We start from the raw sequence: 7,702 nt of genomic DNA on the forward strand, positions 1-7,702 counted from the left end.
AAATTTTTTTAGTAAAAGAAGAAATTTCTGTAGCTAGACAAGTATGAGCAAGATTGTGGTGAGAGCTGATATTGGAAAAAGTAAAGACCTGTCTCTACACAGTCCTAGCAGATACAGTAAATAAATGTATCTTTGAGTAACTGAAAAGCTTTAAGAAAGCAGTGGCATTATTTTTGATTTGCTTATTACAATGAGTACTTTAGTATAAGGAGAGCAGAATGGCTTCTAGAGAAAAATAGAATGGCTAGGAGATATCGCATTAAATTAAAACATGAGAAAAAAGATGTAATAGCATTTTGGATTAACATAGTCACAATGGATATAAAGAAAAGTAGACAAGTAGAAGGAGATTCAGGAAATCTTTGGGACAATTTGATGATGACCTGGGAGAAATTCCCAGGATCTCTACAGATTAGTGCTTTGGAGCGTCATACTTTAACCTACAAGTAGTTACAGTATAAATAATAAACAATTCTGAAGATGGAGATAGAGGCATAAAAGCATGTGGTAGATGTACTCAGGACTAACTCATTGATTCTTGATTCTGACAGGGTTCAAGAAGAATTTGTTTTTGGGTGTGTGTGTGTGTGCGCGCGCGCGTGTGTGTTTGAGATAGGGTCTCCCGCTGTCACCCAGGCTGCAGTAGCACCACATCATAGCTCCCTACAGCCTCAACCTCCCAAGCTCAAGCAATCCTCCCACCTCAGCCCTCATGAGGTAGTTGGAATCATATCCAGCTAATATTTAAGGAAAAATTTTGTAGAGATGCAGGTCTCCCTATGTTGGCCAGGCTGGTCTCTGACTCCTGGGCTCAAAGAATTCTCCTGCCTTGACTCCCCAAAGGGCTGGTATTACAGGCATAAGCCACTATGCCTGGCCTAAGGAGAAATTCTAGAAAGCGTTTGCATTTGAACTGGCCTTTAAAGGCTATAAAAGTTCCATACTAGGCAAGATGAGCAAAATGTCTATCTTAAATGTTCCTTTCTCGTAAACTTAGTTTATGAGAAAGCATCTGCCATTTTGATTGCTCCCTTTTTTGCCCATAGGTCACCATTCTTAGTATCCTGTAATCCTCCTACCTTAACCACTGCTAACCATATCCAAGAGCGTGACTCAAAGGCTGCCTGTAATGGTTTTCCTGGAGTGTCTGGCCAAAAGCATACAAACTGGTCAGGTGCCACAGGTCTGTCTATTTTTGCATAAAGACTGTCTTTATCAATCACACTAACGTAATTAGTCACTCGTGGCTGGAAAATAGAAGCAGGGTAGAAAATAGCTCAATCATTTTAATGTTGGAGTTCTAGGGTGAGGAGGACTGGATGCCTTTTTATTCTTTTTTCTTTTTCTTTTTTTTTTTTTTGAGACAGAGTTTCACTCTTGTTGCCCAGCCTGGAGTGCAGTGGTGTGATCTCAGCTCACAGAAACCTCTGCCTCCTGGATTCAAGCGATCCTCCTGTCTCAGCCTCCTGAGTAGCTGGGATTACAGGCACATGCCACCACTGCCGGCTAACTTTTGTAGTTTTAGTAGAGACAGGGTTTCATCATATTGGTCAGGTTAGTCTCGAACTCCTGACCTCAGGTGATCCACACGCCTGGGACTCCCAAATTGCTGGGATTATGGGTGTGAGCCACTGTGCTGTCCTGGATGCCTTTTATTAGGAACCGACCAGATAGGCAGGACTTGAGAAGAGGCCTAGGTCCTAAATAACACTTCATTTCTCCAGGAGGACTGACTATGTGGAACTTCAGAATTTTTCCCATTTTCTTGCTTTTCTGACTTTGACATATGTCTATTGATTGCAACAGAGTAGCCAAATTAATTCTGAACATACAAATGAAATACTGTTTTAATAATCTCACCTGTTTCCCAGAAAATGCAAGATATTTGAGGCTTTAAAAATTGCAAAAATACTGGTCTCCTGCTTTTATTAAGTTGAAACAGTTCAATATTTTCAAATCAAAAATATATAAATGGATTTCAACATTATCATACAGTTTCAGAAATAATTTGCTAATGTGAAAATGCAGAAGTTTGATTTTTTTCCAAAGAAATATAGAAAATAACTTTTGATGATTACTATACTAGTAACAAGAAACTTCACTATCATAATTTTCAGATTTTTTCCCTATCTACAAATGTATATTGGCAACTTCTGGTAAAACTGTTAAGTCTTAATTTTGAAGCAGACAGGTTACATCATAAGGGATTGATTCTACGTGATAAAAGACACTAGAAGTTAGTATCTTTAAAATAGTTAATAAGACATTTGAATTTACATTTGAAATAGCTAGTATTATCACTGATTTAAATCACATGAAAATACTAAGTGGATTAGAGTGTGCAGATTCCTCCTTTCATTAGTTTAATTATTGAACCTGAGTACACAGAAGGTCCTTTGGAAAAAATTCTTCTCTCAAAATTTTTACCAAAAAAGTAACACTCATTTCCACATAGTCAAATACATCAGATATTCTACTAATTCTGCTGATTTTCCAGTGGAACTGTCATTCCTGGAGTCCTCTACCCTTTGCCTTACACTGGATAGGTTAGCTCCTGTGCAGCTCTTCCTGGGACCGGCTTTGACCTTCATCGTGGGAACTGTCTTTTCCTGTCTTTTATGCAAACTATAAACCTTGCCCTTTACTTCACACCCTACATAAATATTAACTTCAAATGGATCATAGATTTACATGAAAGGATTAAAACCAAAAAGCTTCTAGAATATGACAGTAAAACTTAGTGACTTTGGTAAAGAGTTCTTTAATAGAGCATTAAAAGCATGGACTATAAACAAGAAAATGGAAAAATTAAAACTCATTGAAATTTTTAAAATGGTCTTCAAAAGATATAGTTAAGATAATTAAAAGGCAAACCACAGGCTGGGAGAAAGAATTGCAATATATATACACACACATGTATGAGATATATATATGCGCAATATGTATGTGTATACACACAAAGAAATATACCAAGAATATATAAAGAAATGTACAAATAATACATAAAATATACATATAATATATATAAAGAATATATAAAGAAAATATGAAAAAGCCTAACTACTAGAAAATATGAAGAAAAATCATTAAAAAATGGAGGGGAACAAAAGATTTGGACACTTAAATGAAGATATACAAACGACCCCAGAAAAGTTGTCCAATATTATTAGTTATTAGAGAAATGCAAGTTAAAACCGTAATTAGACACTACTACTGGGCCAGTGTTAATTTATTGCTTTTCAGCTGCACATTTGCCCTTCAGCACCAGCTGTGGTATTGGACTGGCTCTCTTAAGCATTCTTTCTTTACAGTGAGCAGAATGCCAACCATTCTCAGTAGACGGCATACACTGCCGGAGGAAGAGCCTTCTCTTGCTGGTTCTAGCTGCTGCACAGTTGCTCAGTGGTGCAGGTGTGTGGCCGATCTGTGCTGCTCTGCTCCAGCCTTGTGTTGAGACTTTGTCATCTCTAAGCAGACCTAGAAATGTGTATCAAAATCAGGAATGATGGTAAGGGAGGCTGAGAAAACTACTGGGGTCTGGGAAAAACAGACCAGAAAAGGAAGAGCTAGGATAACAAATAGTATGTTCGAGAGGAGTAAGTGAGAGAAATATCTCATAAATTACCAGATATAAGGGATGCCTGTTCCTAATGGATTCTTGCATCTTTATGGCTATATTTCCAGTGGGCTAAAACTGTTTAAAGATCTTTAGTTAAACAAGACGGTTCAACTAATTTACTCAGATTCTTGAAGCTACCATGTGGCAGAAATTGGGTTTGATCCTAGGACTAGTAGGTTCTGAAATCTGCCAACATTACAAAGATATTTAACAAACCATATTTTATAGAATACTTATTTTACTCGATTCCAATAATTAGTCTATTGAGGAGTGTTAGGGTGAGGTTTCATGAGCAAAGTTTGGGAAATTCTGATGAAATACTGTTCTTCATTGAAATATTTTTAGGAATATACTGATTGTTATAGAGGACATATATACAACATATAACAAATACATTTCACCTCCAAAATATTTTCTGAAAAGGAACGTTTTGGGGGACTGTTTTCTGAAGAATATAATTTGGAAAGTACTGCATTACATCTTGTGACCCATTATGATGGCCTTATTAATTCTCCTTTCATGCCGTATAGGCATAGCATTATGTCCTCAAAGCAGTTTCAATAGGAAAGCCACCATTTACTTACTCTGAGAATGGGAGATGTAAATTCTTTCATTTCTGCGTGATTTTGTAATACTCCAGCCTCCTATAAACAGGCAGGAGAATCAAGCTAATAATCACTGGGAAAAGGAAATCTACGTGGTTGATGGTTTCTTACTGGATACTTTATAAAATTTATACTGAAAGCTGTAGATTTCTTCTACCGTATTGTTGCTTTATTTTTGACAGTTTCAGAGACTTCTAAGGATTTACGGGTCTCCTCCTCCTCCAATATATTTTTTTTTTTTCTAAATAGAGCCACTTCTTCAGACTCTTCTGAAGGTTCTTCACGGTAGTTACTTAAGCTGGCTTGTCTATTTTCCTCTCGGTAGTTTTCAAGTGCTTAGAGATATAGTTTTAACTTATAAAATCGTTTCAAAAAGTAGTAGGTTTCAAGAGAGTTTGTAGCCCATTGAAGAGAAGTAAGAAGCAGCTCTAGAGAATGTAAACTGTATCCACTATAGAAGGTGATGGTAATATTTTAGCAATTTTGTAAGCTATTTTATTAAATAAATGCATTGGAAACAATTCTGGATATTTTTTAAAAGCATGTAATTTTACCACTTGAATTCAGTCATGATTAGTGTCTTAGGGTAATTTTTACCCTCAATGCATTTTTATCCTCATTGCTCTCTGAATTTCCTTGCAGTGTGGCATTCTGCTGCTTCACTTAAGAGCACATAAATATTTGTCCATGGTGTTTCATCTTTCCCATGAACACAACTTTAATGACTGAAGAATATTCCAGTGGTTTATTTAATTATTCCCTTTTTGAAGTATTTTAAGATTATTTTCTGTTTTTTCTCTGCAAGTACTTCTATAATAAACATATAGTATATAAAAGTTTTCCCCATATTTTGAACTCTTTGTGATAGTTTCTTATAAGTAAGATTACAGGGTCAATGGACATGAACACTTTTATGGCTCTTATGCTTATAATCAAATTGCTTTCTAAAAGGTTGTACCAATTTACAGTGCTATAACTACATATGAAAATCAGTCATTTTAGGGCCATCTTTCTATTTAGGCAATTCTCAATGATGCTAGTTTAATGCATTTCTGTATTTCCAGTTTTTAGTGGCATTATCTGTAATAGGGAATAATTAGGATATTAGTAAACAGATCACACATTCTGCTTTTGTTTCCCACCAAATCTGTATAGTACATACAGTTGACTCTTGAACATTTCAGGGGTTAGGCACACCAACTCCTCCTGCACTTTTGACTCCTCAAGAACTTACCTAATAATAGATTACTGTTAACTAAAAGCCTTAATGATAACACAAACTGTTGATTAATACATAGTTTGTATGCTATATGTATTATATACTGTATTCTTACAATGATGTAAGCTAGAGAAAAGAAAATGTTATTCAGAAAATGATAGCTTTTTTTTTTTTTTTTTTAACTGGCAAGATGGCTGAAAAGGAACAGCTCCAGTCTGCAGCTCTCAGTAAGACCAATGCAGAGACAAATCACTGCTCAAGGAAACGAGAGAGGACACAAACAAATGGAAAAACATTCCATGCTCATGGATATTAAGAATCAGTATCGTGAAAAGAGCCATACTGCCCAAAGCAATTTACAGATTCAATGCTATCCCCATCAAGCTACCATTGACTTTCTTCACAGAACTAAAAATAGCTACTTTAAATTTCATATGGAACCAAAAAAAGAGTGCATAGAGCCAAGACAATCCTAAGCAAAAAGAGCAAAGCTGGAGGCATCATGCTACCTGACTTCAAACTATACTATAAGGCTACAGTAACCAAAACAGCATGGTACTGGTACTGAAACAGATATATAGACCAATGGAATGGAACAGAGGCCTCAGAAATAACACCACACATCTACAACCATCTGATCTTCGACAAACCTGACAAAAACAAGCAATGGGGAAATGATTCCCTATTTAATAAACGGTGCTGGGAAAATGGGCTAGCCATATGCAGAAAATGGAAACTGGACCCCTTCCTTATATCCTATACAAAAATTAATTCAAAATGAATTAAATACATAAACGTAAAATCTAAAACCATAAAAACCCTAGAAGAAAACCTAGCCAATAGTATTCAGGATGTAGGCATGGGCAAAGACTTCATAGCTAAAACACCAAAAGCAATTGCAATGAAAGCCAACATTGACAAATGGGATCTCATTAAACTAATGAGCTTCTGCTCAGCGAAAGAAACTATCATTAGAGTGAACAGGCAACCTACAGAATGGGAGAAAATTTTTGCAATCTATCCATCTGACAAAGGTCTCATGTCCAGAATCTACAAGGAACTTAAATTTACAAGAAAAAAAAACCCCATCAAAAAGTGGACCAAGGATGTGAACGGACACTTCTCAAAAGAAGACATTTATGCAGCCAACAAACATGAAAAAAAGCTCATCATCCCTGGTCGTTAGAGAAGTGCAAATCAAAACCACAATGAGATACCATCTCACACCAGTTAGAATGGTGATTATTAAAAAGTTTGAAAACAACAGATCCTGGCAAGGCTGTGGAAAAATAGGAATGCTTTTATATTGTTAGTGGGAGTGTAAATTAGTTCAGCCATTGTGGAAGACAGTGTGGTGAATCCCTAAGAATCTAAAACTAGAAATACCATTTGACCCAGCAATCTCATTACTGGATATATCCCCAAAGGATTATAAATCATTCTGCAATTAAGACACATGCACATGTATGTTTACTGCTGCACTATTTACAATAGCAAAGACTTGGAACCAACCCAAATGTCCTTCAATGATAGGCTGGATAAAGAAAATATGGCACATATGCACCATGGAATACTACACAGCCATAGAAAAGAATGAGTTCATGTTCTTTGCAGGGACATGGATGAAGATGAAAATCATCATCCTCAGCAAACTGACACAGGAACAGAAAACCAAGCAATGCATGTTCTCACCCGTAAGTGGGAGTTGAACAATGAGAACACATGGACATGGGGAGGGGAACATCATGCACTGAGGCCTGTCAGGGGTTCAGGGGGTCGGGGGAAAAGGGAGGGAGAGCATTAGGACAAAGACCTAACTTAAGAACTAGATGACAGGTTGATAGGTGCAGCAAAATACCATGGCACATGTATACCTACGTAAAAAACTTGCACCTTCAGCACATGTATCTCAGAACTTAAAGTAAAAAAAAAATAAAAAATAAAAAATAAAAATATTATAAGGAAAAGAAAATATTAATATATTTACTATGTATTAAGTGCAAGTGGATCATCACAAAAGTCTTCCTCCTTGTCATCTTCACACTGAGTAAGCTGAAGAGGAAAAGGAACAGAGGGGGTTCATCTTTCTGTGTCAGGGTTGGCAGAAGAAAATTTATACATGAGTGGACTTGGGCAATTCAAACCCATGTTATTCAACAGTAGACTATACATTTAAAAGCAAAACATTTAACTGCCACCTCCTGCAAACTCCTCCACATGTTGGAAGAGTAGGTTTTATGTAGTATATTAGAGATGCTT

At 36.3% G+C, this 7,702-nt stretch overlaps 1 long non-coding RNA gene across 4 annotated transcripts in view; it reads left to right on the forward strand.

Moving 5' to 3' along the window:
• The window catches only part of LOC105476754 (uncharacterized), a 58,482-nt gene extending 51,285 nt beyond the window's left edge, over positions 1 to 7,197 (forward strand). For all 4 annotated transcript variants that reach the window (XR_011615750.1, XR_011615752.1, XR_011615749.1 and 1 more), the window contains one exon: positions 5,634 to 7,197. This is a non-coding gene — a long non-coding RNA (uncharacterized lncRNA). The remainder of the gene's footprint in view (positions 1 to 5,633) is intronic.
• The last annotated feature ends 505 nt before the right edge of the window (positions 7,198 to 7,702 follow it).

This window comes from Macaca nemestrina, chromosome 17, assembly GCF_043159975.1.
Source record: "Macaca nemestrina isolate mMacNem1 chromosome 17, mMacNem.hap1, whole genome shotgun sequence".
Classification (NCBI taxonomy): domain Eukaryota; kingdom Metazoa; phylum Chordata; class Mammalia; order Primates; family Cercopithecidae; genus Macaca; species Macaca nemestrina.